Here is a 22,541-nt window from a genome sequence, read left to right on the forward strand (position 1 = left end):
TAGTTCGTACAATGCTAATGTTCCCAACATCTGTTAACGCGCAACACCTGCGGTGGAGGCTGTTTGATTTTCTTCTTTATGGCATTCCTTTCTCCCCTGTCGCTACATAAAAGGCTCAGCCTGTGTTGCTTTCGTAGGTGATATTGATTAAAAGTGTCGGGAAGAAAATCCGAGCATGGAAATGGTGTCAAGTTGCGCCGCTCTAAATGGAATTTCAGGATAACGTGCGTTGTTGTTGTTTACTTGACCTTTGGTTTGCTGCGGTTTCAATTTCACCAGCTTTATCCACATCCAGATGAGACGCCAGGCTGAGGCTTGTTGATTTAGCCATTCCAAGGTCCTTCCTTCTCTGTCATCCCTAAAGCTTTAAGGAGATGATGTTTCTCAACTTATCATCAAAGGTGTTTAGTTTGGTTTGTTAAAAATGCTCCTCTTTTACTTGCAACAATGAGCATCGGAAGAAGCTGTTTTTCCTCTCTTCAGGCTGAAAGAAACACCTGTGGACATGCTTGTCATTTAAAGTGCACATGCAGGAAGAACGGCAGATTAAATGGTGTTTGTTAAACTTCACATCCTCTCTGCTTCATACATAATCGCACTAGCGAACAGGAGTCATATTCAAAGATTGGCCCTTTGAAGGGTAAATTGTTCTTCCTAAAAACAAACGGCTGGGTAATCGGCCTCTTGGGCAGATTGATTTCCTGCTAGTGACAGTGGGGGATGCTGGGAAAGTGGCTCTGCGCGCTCCTCTTGAAGGACTGAAAAGTTTGCCTGTGCATCAGTCATTGAGAATTACGGGAGTGTGTATTTTTTTAAAGAACTTTTCTGGAGAATTCATAGTGCATCTTGTTCCTCCTTATAAAGGGAGCAGTTCCATTTCCATGAGTTACGGCTTGGTGTTTTCAGTTAGTGACTTTGTTCTCCCTTCACTATTGTTTCTCTGCCAGCATAATTCAGCGAAATGCTTTCAGCATAGCTGTTATATGCCGTTGCAGATATCTTTGTTCTTTACTCCATTTTTGCGAAAGATTTGGGCAATATCCTGACTCCCATACCCTCCCATGGTTCATTTCATCATTGTGACATGCTGTAATGAAACCAGCATTGCAATCCAAGGCTCCAGTGTTTAGGCTATATTTTTCACCATTACTTTAAAGGGGTGATTCACCGCAAAATCATTCTTTACTCTCACCCTTGTATTTTTCCAAACCTGTATTCCTTGTCTTAGAGGAACTCTAAAAACACATCAAGTTTAAAACTACTTTTACAAATTGCAAAAACATACATTTCTGCCATTCTTTCTCCCCTAAGCCTTATTAAAAATATTTCAGTGAACTTAAAAACATGTTTAATCTCTCTCGTAATAATAGTGCAGATTTTACATTCTATCACCTACATTTATTTAAATAAATTTAAGAAATGTGCAAGATGCATCATCATCGTTCTTAATAGGAATAGACTGGGTTATGAAGAGGGGTTGCTTGATGATTTCCAAAAGTCTAATTAATTTAATGAAACCGTTACAATTACCATATTTTATCCATAACCTACTGAAGATAAAAATAATAGTTTATAGTTACTAGATACTATATAGTTTCTATTGTAGCTTATATTTACTAGTTCTGTTGAATTGAAAATAGAATAGACATGGTCTATTTTGTGTGTGTGAGTGTGAGTGTGTGCGTGTGCATGCCAGCCATATTCATAACCACCTCAGAGGTTATTGCATGTCTCGCATTGCTATTTTGTGGGTCATGGGCTAAACAGTTTGAGAACCCCTGTTTTAAAAGAAGCGTAACCAATCAAGAGTGAGATGTAACTGATGTGTTTTATGTCATAGAATAAAACGGGAAAATATCTTGAGTTTGTGGTAGCCACGAACCTTATTTAAGCCATTTAACTGAAATCCCATTCAAAAACCATGTTGACTAACCAGAAATGCTAAAATGCTAACTTGCTTCCGGGTTTTTGTATACAAGTTGACGACAGTTTCTCCGCTCTATTTATTTGTGGATAAGGGTTTTTATCTTTTTATCTTCAGATTCTGTATTCCACTTTACAAGGAAATTTATAGAGTTTAGAACAACATGAGGGTGAATAATGTTTGAAAGCAGTATTTGATTAGAAAAAATGACTATTTACTTGATAACTGATTGTGTTTCCTATCCTGGTTTTTAGTATTTTGCAGCTTCAATTTCTCATGAATTGAAATCCATAGCTTATCTTAGATCATTACAATGCTCCTGTTGACCCTTAAACTATGTCAACCCTGTTATTAGAAAGAACAGTGTTATTGTTTGAACATATGGAGCTTACTGATAGGACATGACACATGCATGAGATATGGGCTTACTGCAGCACAAAACAGAGTGACTGGTGTTCTCACAGAATGGAAAGTTCTCCTAATCCCCCAGGAAGGTAAGACGGGCCATGCTGAAAGTCAAAGCTCAATTATCTTTCATTCAGCCACCTTTCTAATAGTATCCTCCTTTTATTTAGTGCTTTTGAAAGAGAATTATACACAGCAAATGGCCTTTGCAAAGTCAAAAAAATAATAATATTTTGAGAATGTTAAATAAATAAGGGTAGACATATTTTCACTTTCATTTCCTAACAAAGTTGGCTGGCAAAGGGAGGAGGTAACATAATACCCCTGCTTTGCTTTAGCATCTTATTTATTAACATTGTGGTGGGCAGCCTTTAAAGTGGGGGGGAAAACTGCATGCTTGCGTTTCTGTTCCAACGTATTAAAGCTATTAAAATGTAGTGGGAGCCTTAGACTGTGACCTGTTTACAAATCCTGTTTAGTTTACTGCCAGGGAAAATGGGTTTTGTCATGCGGTGCGGTTGAAAGTTTAACACATTTAATTACACTCTTAACCGTGGCCAGAAAGACAGAAGTTGATTGTTTACTTTCAAAGCGGGTTACGTAAATCAAACTGGCGACAATGAACAAAAGTGTCATGGACTGTGACTTAGACGGCCCTGATTCTCTTCAGGCCCATGCAATCTATATCATACGCGCCATGTGTTTCATAAAGGCAGTTAGTCAACTTGTAGTGTTGTCGAGAGGTAATGAAATTTCCACCGAGCGCAGGAAACAATGCCTCCGGCCTCGGCCGTGTGCGATTAGCAATCCCACACCCCCACTGCCAACTTCACACTGTGTGCTGGGAATGCAATGCGCTATACTAAAAAACTCTGGAGATTTGTATCACACACTGCCAGACGTAGATGTTTAATTGTTGATGCCGTTAATGGGTCGAAATGCAATTTCTCACACAGGTTGGTGATTGAAAACGCCATTGCATAGGGCTTTTCCCCCATGTTAATGTTATTGTTTGGAGACAGTGGTGAACAGCACACACACACACTCCCCTAATGTAATGCCATTATTTCTGTACAGCACTCCGCCGCTGTAGGCTGGGGTTTCTGCCATTCTCGGCCAGTGTTATTGCTCTTGTCAAAAGGTTCTAAACCAACAGTGATATTAGGCCCTCGGGCGTCTACTTTTCTGCATGCCTTCCTCTGCTTGAGCACAGGAGCCTGGGACGAAGACCGGACAGACACACACACACATACACACACCCAAACCTCCTGCTTTATTACCTCCTGCCTGCTCCTGGAATTGCTTTCCTCCCTCGAGTGAGCCAGGCATAGGCAGCTTTATTGTGTTAACCTATTTGTGTGTCAAGAGCGATTGCGCCACTTTTTATCACTGTTTGTATTTGGATGGGTGGGGGCGGGGGGGTTAGATGGATGGACAGACACCTCGCTCTCCTCGAGGGGGGGAGATAATGACTGGTTGCTAAGCAATTTTTAGCCGCCCTCCCCAACCCTTTATCTGTAGTAATCACTTTTATCTCTCAAAGATGTCATGTATGATTATGAGTCCGCTCTCATCCTCTGAAATCTGCCTGATGGCTCTTTCATCGGGCTGGCGTATGAGAAGCTGGACGTTTATGGACCGCCCAGTTGCTCTAATCTAATTTGATATATTTGTTGAATTGCATTAATTATGAATGGTCAGACTGAGCTGTGGTCTAGTGGTTAACGCATGTGCTCTTTTTGTCTGGGTATAATTTGTGCTAGCATCATGTCCCATTACTATTCGTCCAGTTGTTGTTGTTGTTTTTCATTCTTTTTACCCCTTAATCATTAATAAGCCCTTCTAAAAGTATGGCAAAGGTTGATAATTTTTTTGTATATATTCATTTGAGCTATTATTTAAATGAACAGGCAGCTGTGGCCAAATCGCTAGAGAGTTGGACTTGGGACCCAAAGGTCCCGGCACATAACCAACATTCTCTTCCACCGTCAATACCAAGGCTGAAGTGAGTCCCTTCAGCAAGGCATTGAACCCAAAATTACAAATATTATTCCTTTATTTATTTAGGTTATTTATCTTTTTTTCTGGTTGTAAAATTCATATTTATTTGAAGAAAAACATTAGGGAGTCATACATTTTACCACAAATTTCCAACATGTTTAAAAACAATTGATTCATTTGTTCATGCTTGGCAGGTGCTCTTTAAATGCAATTCATTTGAATAAGTGTGAACACTGGCATACAAAACTGTTCACACCAAATAGCAATTCGCATGCCAGAGGCATCTAAATCAGTGTTTCTCAACCATGTTCCCAGAGTCCACCAGTTCTGCACATTTTCCATGTTTTCTTAACCAAACACCTGATTCATATCATTAGCTAATTAGCAGAGACTGAAATACATGCAATGGGTGTGACTGACAAAGGAGACATCCAAAAATGCAGTGTTGGTAGCCCTCCAGGATTGTGGTTGAGAAAGACTGATCTAAATGAACCAAGCACATGACTTAAGTATATATATATATATATATATATATATATATATATATATATATATATATATATATATATATATATATATATATATTATTATTATTATTATTTATTTATTTATTTTTTTTTTCTTGATATAGTCACAATACCACCCATTACAGTTCGGTATGGGTATTGGATACTTGCATCTATCACTTTTAGGCCTTATTCTTCAAAGCGGAATTGCGTCCGTTTTTGCGATTGCTTTAGCACTTCCAATTCAGTTGTTAATGGGAGAAATGGCCAGCAATAATGAACAACAGAAAACGGTCTAACTGCTTGCTCTACAAACAAGTGTGTATATGTCTATACATTAGGGATGCTTCGATCAGGATTTTTGGAGCAAATACCGAGTAACGATTCCTTGTCATTGTGATTGGCCTATACAGAGTACCAATTCGGATGCTTCAAGCTTCATATAACTTTAACATTCCATAAAGCATGTTTTCCCTCTAAGTATGATACTTAAGTGGAGATCTTTTCTAAGAGAATAAATAAAGGATGCTTCATATAATCCCTCAAACACTTCTCTTATAACTATATAGTGTGGATGCATCCTGGTCAGAAGCAGCTTTACAGAAATTAATGGATACGACAGATAAAACAACTTGTAAGAATAATAACTAACGAAGCAATTTAGAAACATTGGAAATGACGAAAGAACAATTCAAAATGTCTCAATGAAGAAAAATTTTGCAGTGCATATTTGATGCATAAGAAATTAAAATGGATCTTCCTCTGCTAGCAAATCGGTAAACAAACACTTGCGATCGGTTTGTGTGATCGGGCAGATTAGCGAGCACAGATTGAGTCATAAATTGTGATTATCGGCCGATACTGATCTCCGGCCTATTGTTTGAAGCATCAATATTATACATAAAAACAATAATAATATAATAAGAAAAGATCAGTTTGCAACATGAAGCTACATAACGAGCCATTTTTAATGTCTAAAAATCATTAGAGTGTATGAGACCGAAAGTCTTCAGCCAAAAAGATTCCAATGGCTGCTCCCGCTTGTACATTGAAAATAAGGTCAATGATAGTCTGAAGTCAAACAAACCATGAGTTGTGCACAAATGTCCATCTTTTTAGTGCTTTTGCAAATCTTCCTTGTTGATCAGTTAGTGCTTCTTTTAAAAACCTTGGTCAACTCTTCCCAGAGAACTTTGGCCCTAGATATGAGGGGGTGATGACTGCATGCCAATATTGCCCTCATTGGCTCATTTGTTGTGTTCTTTTTGTGCACTCTAAGTTTTATTAACATTTTGATTGAGTTGGTGGAACTGCTGACCCTCTACGGACTAATGAATTGCCTGTGCCGCTTAAGAGAGATGAGAGGTTTGGCAGATGTAGTTGGCCCAATGCCTGAGTGTTTTTATCAGACCTCACTTGCTGAAAAGGTAGACGAGAAAGGCTTTTTATTGTTTATAAAATCTCACATTTGCAACCTCCTCTGTTTGCACGTGCATGTGTGCTTCTTCAGCCTGACCCCAATTTACACACTGCCTTTTTCCAGCGAAAGTCCTTGATGTTCTTTTAGCTCGCACCGAGTTTCAGGCGTAATTTGTGTGCGGCCAATTATCTTTCCAGCTTTGAAGACTTTCCTCTTGCTTCTCCAGGTTGGGATGCAAATTAATTTGGAGCTTCCCGAGAGCCTCAAAGCCCAAATTAGACTCTGGTTTAAAATCAAGGATCTCTTGCTTTTAATTTGACATTTCACTTTTGATTTCTTTTGGGCTAGGAAACACCTTAATTGCAGGTTTGAACCAGCTCAAATAAGCAGAATCTTTTGTGGTCTACCGGTGGAAACGTTCAATGGTGGTCTTTAATATGTACTGTTTAGGCCCATTTTGTGTTTAGATTGCTCTAGTTAGTCTTAGAAACGCACAAGCAGAACTTTGAACAGCTCAAATAAGCAGAATCTTTTGTGGTATACCGGTGGAAACGTTCAATGGTGGTCTTTAATATTTACTGGTTAGGCTCATTTCGTGTTTAGATTGCTCTAGTTAGTCTTAGAAGCACACAAGCAGAACTTTGAACTGGTAATGGTTTACTATGTTGGTGTGGGTGCATTTGCTGACCTGTTATCGGTCTGGTGTTTGAGTATGCACAAGTTATTTGTTATATTGATGGGTAGTGGTTAGAGGATGTGGCTTAATTATTGATAAATATCAGTCTGAACCCTTTGACGGTTCATAGTTCCTTTTCGCATTTAGCTTGCGGTTCCACCAAAAAGCCAATCACATGTTGATGTAGACGCAGGGCTGGTTTTAAAGTGGCCTATCATCTCATTCGATTTGTGTTTCATTTGAAAGTCAGTCATCTGAAGTTGCTGGCATCGGATGTGATTTCTGAAGGTTTGGATGTGTTCAAGAGTTCTGTCTCCTCATCCTGTTCCTCACTGAAGCAGCTCTGCACAGATTCCATGGGATCCGTCTGTGAGACCGGCTGTGACAGCTCTCCTGTTCATGGAGTCAGAATGCAGACATGCTGAAAACACAGCGCACACGTTCTAACCTCCCATGTGTGCCTCCTCTGGAACATCTGTCCAGCTGTCAGCTTGTCTCAGCCAATCAGATTCTGCTGTGGGCAGTAACTGTGGAAGTGTAGCTGGAGTTGTCTGTCTGCATGTGTGTCTGTCTCTTTCTCTGAGGAATATGAGAGTGTGTTGGAGCAATGCTCTGTGCTTTTACACCAAGCATGCGCTCTCTCACACACACACGCTCCCTCTGTGCCTGTTTACTAATAATGTGCAGAGATGTGAGCAGCAGATGGTTCCTAATTTTTCTTTTTTCTCTGTATGATTTTTCATGTTTAATCCCAATTTCCAAGTAACGCTGTCAACTTATATCATTTTCAGAACGTTTTTAATTGAAAGTGGTTTGTACACGAGTGGTTTGAAAACATTTGAAGTGTTTCTTTTTTAAAAATGTTAAATTAAAGCAGATTCATTTTGCAGGAAAGTACACTTTTAGTTTTTCACATTTAATTTAACATGTAACTTTGTGCCACTGTTTCATTCAAAGATACCTTGATAAATATATAGTATACAAATAGTCATTTACAAATCTACAAATGGGGCGGCTCAGTGGTTAGCACTGTCATCTCACAGCAAGAAGGTCACTGGTTCGAGTGCTGGCTGAACCAGTTTGAATTTCTTTGTGGAGTTTGCATGTTTTTCTTATGTTCAGGTAGGTTTCCTCCGGGTGCTCTGGTGTCCCCTACAGTCCGAAGACATGTGCTATAGTATACGAGTGTGTGTGTGTGTGTGTGTGGATGAGTGTGTATGGGTGTTTCCCAGTACTGGGTTGTGGCTGGAAGGGCATCCGCTGTGTAAAACATGCAGGATAAGCAAATCGCCAAAATGGAGACATCAGCATACCATAGTCTTTCTGCTTTTACAGAATCTTGCTTTTGTTACCAAAGCCAAAATACAAAGAGCCATTTGCGTCTATCAGCTGCAAAAAAAAAAAAAAAAAAAAATTTTGTTCTGAACATTACGCAATGTCTGCAGAAGTTGTTTTGGGTCAGTCCGGCATGTCACCAAGGGACATACACACGAATGAACGTTATAAAAAAATGAAGTTTGTTGTATAGTAGAATGTTTACTTCCGTTATTTAGTATGATTGCATTCATATCAGAAGTGACCCATACCAAAGTTTCCATAAACTGCACCCCAGACCACCTCTTTCAGACAGAATCGGTACAGTTAATGGGTGCGCACCAGAGTTCAGAAGACACATTCAAACTAGGTAAACGTAGTGTACTCTGACCTCAAACAAACCCGGGTGTGGACGAAAAGTGCTAGTGTGAAAGCACCATAAGCTGAAGAAAAACAAATGAATCAATGAATGAAATCTTAATTTTTTTTCAGAGTGTTTCTGACTGCTGAAGAATGTTCTTTTGAAAATATAACTTTGATTGATTTTGTTGAACTTAAAAATAGTGACGTTAGGTCTATCAATAGTGCAGCGTTTTGTTGACTCAATCTGTCATGCTTCCTTTTGTAAAACAGTTTATTGCTGCTTGCTACTGCTTGCAACTCTCAAATGGTCGCTCACTGAATTCTAAGAAGGACTGTGCCCGGTCAGTACCTGAATGGGAAAGCTAGGTTGCTGTCGGTAGTGGTGTTAGTGAGGCTACCAGGGGGTGCCCAACCTGCGGTATGGGTGGGTCCTAACCCCCCAGTATAGTGGAGGGGACACGATACCTCTCAGTGAGCTCCATCTTTCGGATAAGATGTAAAACCGAAGTCTTGACTCTCTGTGGTTGTTAAAAATCTCGGTCCTTCGAACAAGAGTAGGGATTAAACCCCGTCATCCTGGCCAAATTTGCCCACTGGCCTCTGTCCATCATGGCCTCCTAACCATCCCCATATCGTAGTTGATCTTCTCTCCACCAATGAGCTGGTGTGCGGTCTGCCGCAATATGGCTGCCGTCGCGTCATTTATGTGGATGCTCCACACTGGTGATGGATGAGGAGATTCTCTACAAAAATGTGTAAACCACTTTGAGTGTTCAGAAAAGCACTATATAAATGTAAGGAATTATTATTAATATTATTACTATTTTTATAAAAAATGTAGTTGATGAACTGGTTAATCATTTTAAGCTTTATCTCAAATATAATTTTTCAAATGATCCATTATCCCAAAAACATTTCATGCTCACTTGTTTCAAGTTTGATCCCAAAATAGTTTTCTCCCAAATAATTTTCAGTACTTTCTCCTAAATTTTGTCCAAACTTGCAAGCCATTATTTGATGTTGTGTTTTAAGTACATGAGCCTCTTTTTCCTCCTTGTAAGACGAGCACTGTGTGACCAGTTCCTAATGCTCACTATCTCTTGGCTGTTAGATCATAGCGCCTTTTACTTGACCGCTTCTCTGAGAGACTCCATTCTGAAGCCCCATCCCTCATCAGTGGCACAGGATGGCACTTCAGATAAAGGAGGAGAATTCTATTTATGTCCGCCTGTAAACAAAGTCCCAGTGAGGGAGAGCTAATGGCCTGGAACTGACGAGAGCCTGGAGGGATATCTCACTCTCCTTCTCCCTCCCCTCTCTCAGTCATCTTGTCACCCTCTTTTCTCTTCGTCTTTCTAGTCATGGTGGTAGTAGAAGGGGGAGGGGGGAGGGGGGGGGGGGGGGCGGGGGGGTTTGGGGGGGGGGACAGGAACTGCATCGAAGCAGTCAGTTTTCTGATGCGAGGAGAAAGGCTTCCAGGTCCTAGGCATCAAAAGGATTGAGAGGGGAGGTAGACCGAGAAGACCGGGGGAGAATTTCTCCTGGGAAGAGAGTGTAGTGAGAACAGCTGTTCGAAATGTACTTTCTTGCTTTCCCAGTTTCTTTGGCCCTATCTCAAAGTTCAAATCCACTGCACATCAAACATTTATCATACACTTTTACATCAATTCCTCTAGATGTTGGACCAGTGATGTTTTTGAAGGGCTTTTGATCTTCAGCTCTTTACGGCGCGAATTGAATTTCTTCTGACATATGGTTGCGATGGTATGCTTAAAGTATATTTTTGATTGGTCCCGTGTGGAATCGACTAACTTTCATAGATGCTATTCTGCAGATTAATTACCGTCTTTATTTTGGAAGGACATCTGATTGATGTTTCCTGCGAGGTGACAGCTGCTGGTTATTGGGGAACGCTTGATTGATCCGCACTGATGGAGCAGAGACGAGCCATGAAACTCTCCCATTGAGTGTCACTTACGATGTGTCTTGAAGCGCCAGGCCCATTCTGTTCTCTCTCGCGCGTGCGAGTGACAGACTTGTGCTGGGTATTGAAACGGGGATTGTTAAGCAGACGCTCGGTGGTAACGCTTTGTGTTTTGATTGAAGGGCAGAGACGGCATCTTCTCTGCAAAACCCGATTTCTGCTCAGGCTTCTACCCTCCCCTCCTCTTCACGCCGACACGTTCGCTAACCCCGATGACAAGCGAAATGCTGCCGCTTGTGACTTTTCGTTTTATCATTCAAATTCATCCCATTGATGTTGCTGGCTTTGATTGACAGGCAAACTTGAGAGAGTAGCGATAGCAATCAGTCCTCATCAGCTGCGTTTTTGACCGCGGACAATAGTTTCTCTCTTTCGGTTTTCACACTCCTCGTTTTTGCACGTCCCCCTCCCTGCTGTCACAGAAAACTCAGACGATTGCATTTCTGTCACGACAGAGGGCTATTAATCTTTTAAATCCGAGCCAGACCTGAGCAGCATTGTGTTCTGGAATCCGAGAGCGCTCTGTGGAGACCACTCTGAAAAAGAGCGAATGGGGGGAACATAACGGCTTCGTTCTCTTTGTGAAGAAGAAACCGAAGCTTTCTGAACGCTCACAATATTAGAAATCTAATCTATCAGAGAGCCTGCAATAGACGAGCAACATGCAGATGGTGAGGTGATTGTGAAATCAGGCTGCCTGCTTTTACCTGATATCCCTTCAGCCCTTTGCTCATTCAATCTCATCTAACTCATTCAGTGTCATGCAGGTGAGTTTTTCCCGGTCAGAAAAGTCCACGTGACTTGCTTTAACCTTTATTTTAGTAGAGGAAGGTCAGTACGTTGTCTCTGCTCTTTAGAAAGGTCGTTGCACTGAGGTCATGGGTTTAGGCCAGGAGATGCAGGATCGCCGTGCTCAGGCACCCTTGGATTGAATCATGTGAGTTCATTGCCTGGCTCAAGGGCAAAGCAGCAATGGAAAAAATGGACACATTAGAACAAACATGCAGCTAACAAAAGTTAACATCCTGTTAAGCAGTAACTCCCCAGTAAGTAAGCTCTGTTGCAGTTGTGATTTTTATTTTTTGTGCAAAACCCCTTGTGAATTGTTACCATGTGGTTTGGTGTTATTTTATGTAAGGTGTTTTAGATTGTTGCACATCCCAAATCTCTGATATTCTCTTCCCCTGACAGGGCTCCGATCCTTCCTTCAGTGTAGGCCTATTAGGGGTGCAACGGTTCAATCTACTCACAGTTCAGTATGTATCATGGTTTTATGTATGGTACGGTTTGTGTTATGCTTAGAAAAAAATGCCTATGGAACAATTCAAAGAACAATAAACTTATTTATTGGGTAACAAACACCTGACAATGCAACAGCTTCACACATACGACTTAAGATTTGCATGTTCTTGCATTAATTAAATAAAAGTAGGGCATTTTGAAAATTATATGTTCAAATAAATTGATTAAGAAAATGAGCTTAAATTACACCTTTTTCTGTTTTACATCTCGACTTAACAGTCTCAACCAATTATGCAGATAGTAATTGTCAATACATCTTAATAACTGAGCACTTTTAGAGTACTGTCTACTTCTGTTTACATTATGCTTTCATTACCAAGGCAACAACGCATTTTTGCTTATGATTTCTATATGCTTTTATTATGATTCCAGAGAGCCCCGTTTCACTTAGCACCTTCGTAGTGGATAAAACTTAAGCAAAGAGAGGGCGTTTGGCTCTTCTCTCTTAATTCAGTGGACACAATACATTGAGAAGAAAACATTTCTTAGCAGACAGTGGGTAAATGGAGTGAATAGTGGGAGTGATTGGGTGGGGAAGAACACCCAGAAAGAGTGGGACTGAAGAAACAGACCTGTTGTATATCTGCGTCCTTATTGGATGCTTCTTGGTTGGCACACGGACCTCAATTTGCCTGTTAGTGACCACTGATCCCAGACTGTCTTTACAACAACAAAAAATGGCAATGTTATGTTTTTATGTCTGTCTAAATTTAAATTGAGTCTCTGTTGAAACACTGATAACAATGCGCTGTGATTTAGCCTCACCTGCGCATTTGTGCTCTATCTACTTCACTTGCCACGCTGAAACACACAGAAACTCCACACGCATGTGAGGAAACGTGATGTCAACAACAGATTTACATACTAAGAGGTGATTGGACAGTTCTTTGCATATGCAATGGATGTGAAAGATAATCGGAAGCGTACAAAGGCGGACCTGTTTTGTTGCAGTTGTTTTTATTAAAAAACCAATATTAATAATGCATATTCTGAACCGCCGGTCACAGGACGCACCGAACCGTGGGAGGACAATGTCATGATACATTTTTTTTACCGAGAACCACTGCATCCCTAATATAATTATTCTTCTAACTAACCTATCATTCATGTTTGTTGTACTTTGGTGGGTTAGTAGTAGTTTGAATCATGAGCAATAATAATTGTGATGCTTGCCACCATTAATTATGTGGAGAAAGTTTTATTTTTAATTTATTTTTTTCATGTAAAACAACCGATAGTCAGTGTTAACCTTTCATGTGAGCTTTTAAAGCAAGGCCGGAGACTCATTTTATCACAAAAACAGCAGGCAGTTCTGCCGAAAAGACTTTCTCTGTTAATGAAGTGTCGCCTTGTAGGAGGCATTAAGAATTATAAAACACGCGAGTTAAGGAAAACAGTGCAGAGCCTCTAAACAGCATTTTTACAGTAAAGCAAGGAGGTCATTAATATTGGTTCAAACCTGCTTCTTTTAATTGCGTATTTGGCATTTAGCAGAGGCTTTTAATTCGGAATGACTCTCGGTATATACTAATTGCTAGAACAATCCCCCTTGAGCACCACAAGGTCAGGTGTCTTGTTCAAAGACAAAATGGTAATCGTTTCTCCAGAGCTATATGTTTTTACCCCTATATAATATCCCTTTGTTTTAGGCTGATGCCCTCACTTCCCCTCGGCTCCCTTCTTCCAATTAGTATGAGGTGTTCAGGTCCCCACCTAGGGAAACTTGATCCAGCGGGCTGAGAGCTCCAGACAGGGTTGGCTGGGTGCAGTGATGCACAGAGTGGTGCTACTCGATAGGGGTTTCTCCCAAGGACCACTCAGGGATGAAGCTTCATTGAATTTCCTCTCTAGAAAAACATGTTTTTGCCATGCAGGACTCCCAACCAAGGCAGATAAGGCGGTGGTGTACTTCTCATGTGGAGTATCCATCGGTTACAACAGATTTAGTTTACAAGTTGTATTTAATTTAGGAGATGGAGAAAATAGGAAATTGGAGAAAAAAGGTGCCTAAATCAGGTAGTCTTTTTAAGCTAGATTTTTACTTAATGTTTTTTAATAGCATGTCATTTAGCTATGGAGCTAGATCAAAAAACACATTTAAAAAATACAATATGCCCACAGCACAATTCACATTTACAAAATCCAATTTAATGTATATTTTAATATATATTTTAACCAAATAAATTGGATTTGTGTATGAAAATCATGTTTAAAACTTACGAATTGGATTTTTGTATGGATCGTGTTTTGAAATTACAAATTGGATTTGTGTATTTATGGATCACGTTTTAAATTCACAAATTGGATGTGTGAATTTTTCACTTGTTTTGAATTTACGAAATGGATTTCTGTATTTATGAATCGTGTTTTGAATTTACTAATTGGATTTGTGTATTTATTAATAATTTTTTGAATTTATGAATTGGATTTGTGTATTTATGGATCGTGTTTAGAACTTACGAATTGGATTTTTGTATTTATGGATGGTGTTTTGAAATTACAAATTGGATTTGTGAATTTTTGATTTGTTTTGAATTTACAAAATGGATTTGTCTATTTATTAATCGTTTTTTGAATTTAGGAATTGGATTTGTGTGTTTTGAATTTAGGAATTGGATTTGTGTATTTATTAATCGTTTTTTGAATTTAGGAATTGGATTTGTGTATTTTTAAATCATGTTTTGAATTTACCAATTGGATTTGTGTATTTACAAATAACGTTTTGAACTTATGAATTGGATTTTGTAAATGTGAATTGTCTTGCAGATGTATTAAATATATTTTGCAGATGTATTATTTCTGAGACTGATGTGGCTCCATATTTACTTCACTTGATGTATATTTATTAAGAGATTATAAAGCAGGATTTGAAATGTCACTTGAAAGGTCCTGATGGTGTGCAAATGATGACTGAATTTTCATTTTGTTCTGTGAACCATCCCTTATAAGTTTTTCCTTTTAAGAGGCTTTTCTTTTTGTCATGATATCATGTTCTTCTGCTTCGTTTAGCCAAACAATTTATCCGTCTAAATATTTGTGAAGTTTCCCAGCTTGCTGATAAAAAGAGCTGTTTGTTTTGATGATGCTCTGTCCGTCAGTAACCGTATCATCTCCGCCGGCAGTGTTTACTGTCCATTATGTCCGAGCAAACACAGCCGCCGCTGATCTTGTGTGCTCTCCACACAACCTGTCTCCTCAGAGTCTGGATCATAAAAGTGCATTCAAAGCTTTGAAATGCCTCCGCTCTCTCAAGCCCCAGACACTTGCTGCATAACTCAGCTGTGTGGAAGCATTTCAGCCCCCTCCCGCCCGCCCTTGCGGCTGCCCCGGCCCTGCTCCCTGTATTCAGGCGTCTCTCTTGACTTCTCCAGTCCTTTGTTTCCTCAGGGGATGGATGCAGCGGGCGGGGTGGGTGCGAGCTGTTCAATCAATAGCCGCTCCATCTGTCAGGCCTGTGGCTGGGGCTCAGGGCGGAGGATGGAATTCGGCACCGTCTGTGGGGTGTATGCAGTGGGCTTGTCACCGGATTCTCCCTGAATGGGGGACTCGAAGGCTGCTGTGCTGGGGTGGGGCCTAGCCCCCCCTGCCAACTTCCACTTTTGTACCGACTCCCTCCTTGCCATAGTGACTAGCGTGTGTAGATACGTATATATATATGTGTGTGTGTGTGTGTGTGTGTGTGTGTGTGGAGATGAGGCGTCTATTGTGTCATTTCACAGGCTCCCGGGAGACAGGGTCACCTTGTCCCCTGCACAAACGTGCCCTCTCTGGATATTTTCGCTGTGTGTTTCATACCAGGGCCAGACACCCAGGCTCTGAGCACATCTATCTCTCATCTCACCCCTTTTCAGATTCCCCCCTATTGAGAGAGAAAGTCTGGAACAGGGCATTCAAAGGGGACATCTGAGATAGTTGCACAGTTGACATCATTCTTTCTGCGAGACACTGGAGAAGCGCTGGATCTGTCTGTGCAGCTGAAATCTCCATAAACTGTCCTTTTAGGACACTGAAGACTGTATTTGTATGTAGGCTTTGTGGAAAAACTGGTCATTCATGCTGAACATTCAAAAATACTTTAAAAAAAAATAATAAATTCTGAAATTTCTAAATAATCCTATTTAGTTTCTTAATAAATATCTTTGGTTTCATCCTGGGCGTTTCACTTCAAATTCGTTCAAACAAATTATTTTATTCTCTTGTAAAAAAAGGTAAATTTAGTTGTTTATTGTTTACCAGTGTTTTGTGGTTAGCGTTTTCATGTGTACTGGTTCTCAAAAGTTTGGGCTCGTTATTTTTTTCTTTTAATGAATTTGTAGTTTTCCAATGATCACATGATCAAAAATTACAGTAAAAAGTTATGATTTTGTAAAAGATTACTGTTCCAAAAAATCCGTCCTTTCAAATTTTCTAACCTTCATAAAATCCTGAACACAAGTCACAATTCCATAAGATTAAGTTGCACAACAGTTTTAGCTTTGATTATAACAAGAAATTATAAGTACAAAAATGTGATAAAGTATCATGTGACACTGAAGATTGAAGATGTGACACTGAAGACTGACTTTCAATAATAGGAATACGATATTAAATTGTACAATTTCACAGTTTTACTGTGTTTTTGATCAAGTAAATGCAGCCTTGCAGGGGTGGACTTGAACAATAAGCGAGGTATGCAGCTGAAATTAGGGGAAATTAGGGGGGGAAATTAGGCCCCCGAACAATGCCAAAAAGCCTATATTAATCATATAGCTCTTTTATAAATTTTTCTATCATATGTTGTAAAATCTGTCTATAACCATTAAGATTTTAACGTTATTCTTTTCAAAACCGATGGCCCTAATGAGTTTAATTACAAATAATTAACTGTACATGGTTTGGACTTTTTACATTTTTATTTGTGAATTTGTTGTATTTAATTTTATGTTAGGAAGATAAAGGTTCCAGTTAAAATGAGTTTTTAACATGCAGTGTATTTAAAAAAAGAAAAAAAAAAGAATCAACCGAGAAAAGAGAATGATTGGAGTTTTAATGCTTGGGCCCAATACCCGGAATTGCTTGGGGCCCCCAAATCACTATTTCCACCCCTGTCGGTTAGCATAACTGACTTCTTTCAGTCATTTTTACAAATCTCAGTGACCAAAAACTTTTTAATGGTACTTGTCTTCCTGAAGAGATTTTTGTTATTTAAGACCTTCATCTATCTGTGCGATGATGTGTGCCAAAACTTTGGCTGTTGTGACAGCTGCTTTGCCTTGATCAGTGTACTATGACGAGGACCATGGTCCTTGGGGAGGCTCCTCTCTGCTGTTATTTAGTGGCATTGGCTTCACATGAAGGACAGATACAGCAGTCCCAGCCTCTCTGGCTTGGCCTCTTTCATGGCCACTGATGCTTTTTTTCAATGCTAAAAGACCCATGAAAACAAAGTGCTCAGACCCGAGTCTGTTTTTCTCCCCTTAAGTTACTATCAAATTGACAGAAACTGCAAAATGCTATGCTAAGCGCATGTCAGCAGGCTTATCTTTTGCTCTTTTATCTGCTTGGTCATTTCTTTGATCCTGAATAGCTCACAGTTTAAGCTGACCGTTCTCTGAGGCTGTTAGCTGCTGTAGCATCTTGTCACGTAAATCTCAATTAACTCCGGTTCAGCCGTCAGAGACCACACCGCTCCTAAACGAGCCCTTTATTGCCTCATATCTAATTGTGTGGCTCATTAAAGCTGCTAATCAAAGAGACTCGCATATCCAGCAGCAAGGTTATCCAGTGCTATATTCAGATGCTCGAATCTTTCAAATGAGTAGCATGACAGCAACTCTGCCTCTCCAAACTTTTTTTTGTCCTTGCGTCTTGGAGAGAAGGTTTTAGATGGTCTTGGTTCATGCAGAGTTCAGATTACACCGCATCAGCACAATTATGGCTTGATATGTGTGGCTTTGGACGTTCGTAAAATAGCATTTGATATTTATGTGGAGGTAGTAATCAATTTTTTTCTCTTATAGTGTGTCGTAGTGGACGTCAACCGATACCACATCTGTGATGTTTCACAACAGAAAAACTAACATGTTTGGACAGTCCTGCACAATATGTTTCAAATATAGCTAAACGAAAGGGATACAAAGGTACACTAAGTTAAAAAAAAAATTCATAATTTTACGGTTTATTTCCGGCAGCTGGGGTGCTGAAAAAAAAAACTTAAAATAACGGCTGTTAAATTACAGAAATTTACTGTAAAATAACAGAGATTGAATTACAGAAATTTACCAGAAATTCTAATTTAAGGTAATTTAAGGTAATTTCTGGTAATTTATGACCACAGAATCTCCAGCAAAATAAAAGAAATCCAAAGATGCTGTTTTAAATTGTAAAGAAATCTGTGTTTTTTAAACAAATGAAGACAGCAAAAGTCAATGATTCATTTTCATTATTTAGACTGACGTGTTTACTGCTCCAAAATATTTTATATCTTTCAAAAAATTAAATATATTGTTTTCAAAGGGGGGTAAATGTTATTTTTTTACACAGACATTTAAAATAATATATTTTAGAGCAGTAATCACAAAACTGTGATACCTTGAAACCGTAATATTTTTATCCATGGTTATCATACTGTCAGAATCATATACTGACCCATGCCTATAGTGAAATAGGGTCTCCATGTTCTTCTGTGCTTTAGTGTCAGTAAAGTTGGAGCTTTTTATTCACTCCCCTTGTTCGAATAGTAATCTACGGCAACATCGCATATGAGATAATAACGTCAGTACGTAATAACCGTACTCATCTATTAATGAACCAATGCCGAATTATCCAAGTCTGCATCGCTTTACACCGAAGAAACAATTAAATTGGACACCCCTAGCATTTAGAGTCATGATAAGCTGACAAGCTATGTAAAATTGTGTTTAAAAATCGAAACCAATTTAATTGGACAAAAGACAACTGTTTGTGTTGCTTTTCAATGAACTATGTAGTAAATGTTGCATGTGAAAATATGTCATTTAATAACGTTTCTTTCTCCCAACTCACTTCATAACTTTGGTTGAGTGTTTGAAATAAACCATTCTGTGAAATTCTGCAGTCGTGTGGTTATTAATCTTGCTAAACCAATGAAAGCAGTAAAATCTTCTGTTTATAATGCAATGATTTGTGGGTTTCTACAAGTTTGAAGTTTCTCTGGCATTCAGGGGAAATTTACTACTGATCACACAAAAGATGTGAATGACATTCACATGTATAATCAATTACATTTGTGAATTTAAGTTGATGAATTACCCTCACCAGTTTGTTTGGTTTTGCTGTAAAACTAAATATGTTTTTGGAATTATAGCTGTTAGCCTGAGTTTAATCTCAGCCTTTTAGATGACCAGGTTTTACCTGTGAAAATCCCCAGTATCAGGTAGCAGCAGTTCTGCTTTGCCAGCCCTACTTTCTTCCTGGTGCTCCCAGAAGACCTCTGGGTACCTCTGAGCCTCTGTGTGATTGGTGAAGAGAGGGGTTGTGGTGGTCACTGAGGGGTTCGTTTGCTCTTAATGGAAGCACTCACTGGCTATCTCCTCGAGCCAGCCTGGAGCTAATTTGAGACAAGGCGGATGGGTGTTTGCTGTCTCTGTGTGCTCTTCCCACCTCACATGCTTTTATCACACGGTTTTAGTTGGAGTAAGAGAAAGCGGGCGGAAAGGGACATCTGCCTTTTGTGTCTCCTGGGTTCTTCTCCTTTACTCTCAATTAAGAAGATTTAAACAGACAGTGTTTGTCTTTGTCCACACTAAAGAGGGAGCCTCAGCAGGTGTGTGTGTGTGTGTGTGTGTGTGTGTGTGTGTGTGTGTGTCTGTGTCCAAACAGACACGGCTCAAAGGCTCTCTCCATCAGGCGGGGTTGGTTCGAGAGTATGGCGGCTTTCAGTGCGGGGGAGAAAACTGCAGTGACAGCACAATGAATAAATTGAAAAAGGCTTGTGTAGTAAATTGTCTATCGCCTGTGACAAACGATCTGATAGGAGCGTGCGGAGGCTGCAGACGCCGCCATCCCAGCAGAGCTGTGAATAACTGGCCTATCTGCACGCTGCTTAGTGCATCGGCCTCGTGTGCACGCTTAATAATTTATACACTGTGAAATATCCCCCCTCTCCACAGATACGCCTGAGCGTTGGCAGGCTATGGGGACAAGCTCTGGGAATGTCCCTTCAGTGCTGATTTGGGGGATGGTGACCTCCAGAGGTTTCTCTGTCATCTCTTTTTGTTGCTGTTGTTGATAGGGAACTGGAATGACAGGAAGAAAAATTTACTGAATTGTAATTCAAAGAAAGTCAACACACTTCAGAATGTTCACAATAGTTAATTTATTAAATGTACAGCAAAATCCGGTATTTTTTTTGTTTTATTTATCACCCCACATGCCTATCGCTCTCTTACTGCCTGTCTATCACTTAATCTATTACAATCTGTTGCTCTATCTATCATTCCACTGACTTACTACAATACCATTCCTCCTGTCTGTTACTCTTGATATACTTTACCTGCCTATCTTTCACTCTGTATATGATGTCTGTTATTCACTGTATTATATATCCTTCTACCTATCTGTTTTTTTGTCTGACATGCCACGTCAATCTTTTTAGTTACATCAATTGAACTTTTCTAGTAATTTCAGCTTATGTCAGTCAAATAGACTAAAAGTTCAACTTTGTAACTGAAAATGTTATTTGAAACCTGATTTACTGGTTAAAATTAAAGTAACAACATTTGTTGTTGTGACCTTGTCAAATTTTTGGTGTATGCACTTTCTGTCTCTTCTATCTGCCACTCTATATGACTTTACACAACAGTTCTGTTTTGTTCTCGAATCTGATTGGCTGATAGCCGTGTGATATTCTGCAATAACAGCACTCATACAGCCTCTTCACCCTTCTGTGTTACTCCGCCCACATAGAGTGACCGCAGATCAATAAACTCACTACAGTTTGACAAATATTGCAGCTGTTGGACAACATCATGTACTTTTGAGGCTTTTTAGGACAGGGATGTAGTTTAGATTGCTGCTATGCAGTTTATTTATAAGGTCAGTGCCTATTTTAAATATTTCTAATTTCGAATATACAGCATGTTGCAATGCAGCAGCCTGTCATACTGAGCATAGTAAAGATGGTTGACGTTCTGCCACAAGATGCCGACAGAGACTGCATAATAAGTCCTTAGAGTAGAATAATTACAAACTATAGATGATTTAATCATTATAAAACAGGTAAGTCACTTTTTAAGTCGATCTCTCTTTTTTGTATGTTGTAGTGCTGTATTTATACCGAAGTGTTCTTAGTAGTTTTTCTCGCAGTGTTTGCTTTGGCCTTTTTATGGTTAATTATTGTGATATCTTGATTGCAACAGAAAAATACTGGGAAATGTCTCTAGACTGATGGCATTTCATGCCGTATAGCAAAATAATCTTAAAAAGTCTGCAAAATCACCTGTTTTGTCATCACTTTAGACATTACTCTAGAGATTCATTCAAATACTAGCTCTAAGTGACGTTTGGGAAGTAGCAATGGTTTCTACTGTTTTGACTGTTAGCTGCAGATGTGAATGAATGGTGGAAGAAATTTGTTCCTCAAACATAAAGTCCTCAAAAAGGACTTTTAGACTCTGTTTGATTTTCTTTTTTTATACACACGATTATGTTATCAAACTGTTGTATAAATGCAATATCATACGAATATAGTGGAATATGGCTATATATTGTCACTGCCTGTGGCCTCGTGCCAACGCATGCCTCCCACCAGTGCCGACATACAGCCATATCGCACTGCTACTCGTGAGATATTCCTCATCAATTGCTGTCTGCCCATATATTTTTCTGTATCACTCTACATGCATTTCTATTGCTCATTTTTCTAATTATTGTGTATTGCTCTTCCTGAACTACTGTTCTGTCTATTATTCTACCTGCACCTGAAACCTAAAGGGATAGTTCACCCAAAAGTACAATCTTGTCATCATTTACTCCTTATAGTTTCTTTCTTCTGTTGTTGTTCTTCCAAATATCTTACTTTAACAGAAGAAACTCAAAGCTTGTAAACCACTTGAGGTCGAGTAAACAGTGAATAGATTTTCAGTGAACATATTATTCAATTCAATTAATCTTTATTTCTATACCACTTTTACAATGTAGATTGTCAAAGAAGCATAACATAAAAGTTCTAGTAAACTGAAGCTGTTTCAGTCCAGTTTTCAGAGTTAAAATTCAGTGTGGTTAACTTTTCAGTGCTGAAAGTCCAAACACTGAAGAGCAAATACATTCATGTGCAGCTCCACAACTCCCTAACCAAGGAAGTCAGTGGCAGAGAACAAAACTTCAAGTGAAGGAAAAGCGAAAATATTACACTTATAAGTTGGAATTTACAAGACATTATCGGCTGATTTGTGTTCTAACTTTACTGCCAGTTGAGCATTTTTTTATTGTTTTTTGCATAGAGTGGAACTTTTTGCCCCATCAACTATGTTTGCTGTTTCCCAAGTTGCCTCAAAACACTAACTCTCATTCAAATCAAATGGCTTTAGGTGACTTTGTCACTGCAAGTTGCTGTCAATCTGAAATGAACACCCCTTTACACTGTTTTGGACATGAGGAAACATCACGCTCCTGGGCCTTTATAGTTT

At 39.3% G+C, this 22,541-nt stretch overlaps 1 protein-coding gene across 4 annotated transcripts in view; it reads left to right on the forward strand.

Annotated features, from left to right (window-relative positions):
- fam222aa (family with sequence similarity 222 member Aa) overlaps window positions 1-22,541 on the forward strand; it is a 98,824-nt gene that overhangs the window by 6,275 nt on the left and 70,008 nt on the right. Inside the window, exon 2 of one of the 4 annotated variants that reach the window (XM_087252905.1) lies at window positions 11,785-11,849. The exons of the other annotated variants lie outside the window; for them this stretch is intronic. The gene's annotated coding sequence lies outside the window, so the exon portion shown is untranslated. The remainder of the gene's footprint in view (window positions 1-11,784; window positions 11,850-22,541) is intronic. 4 annotated transcript variants of the gene reach the window in all.

The sequence above is a fragment of the Danio rerio genome, chromosome 5 (assembly GCF_052040795.2).
Source record: "Danio rerio strain M-AB ecotype USA chromosome 5, GRCz13ab, whole genome shotgun sequence".
Classification (NCBI taxonomy): Eukaryota; Metazoa; Chordata; class Actinopteri; order Cypriniformes; family Danionidae; genus Danio; species Danio rerio.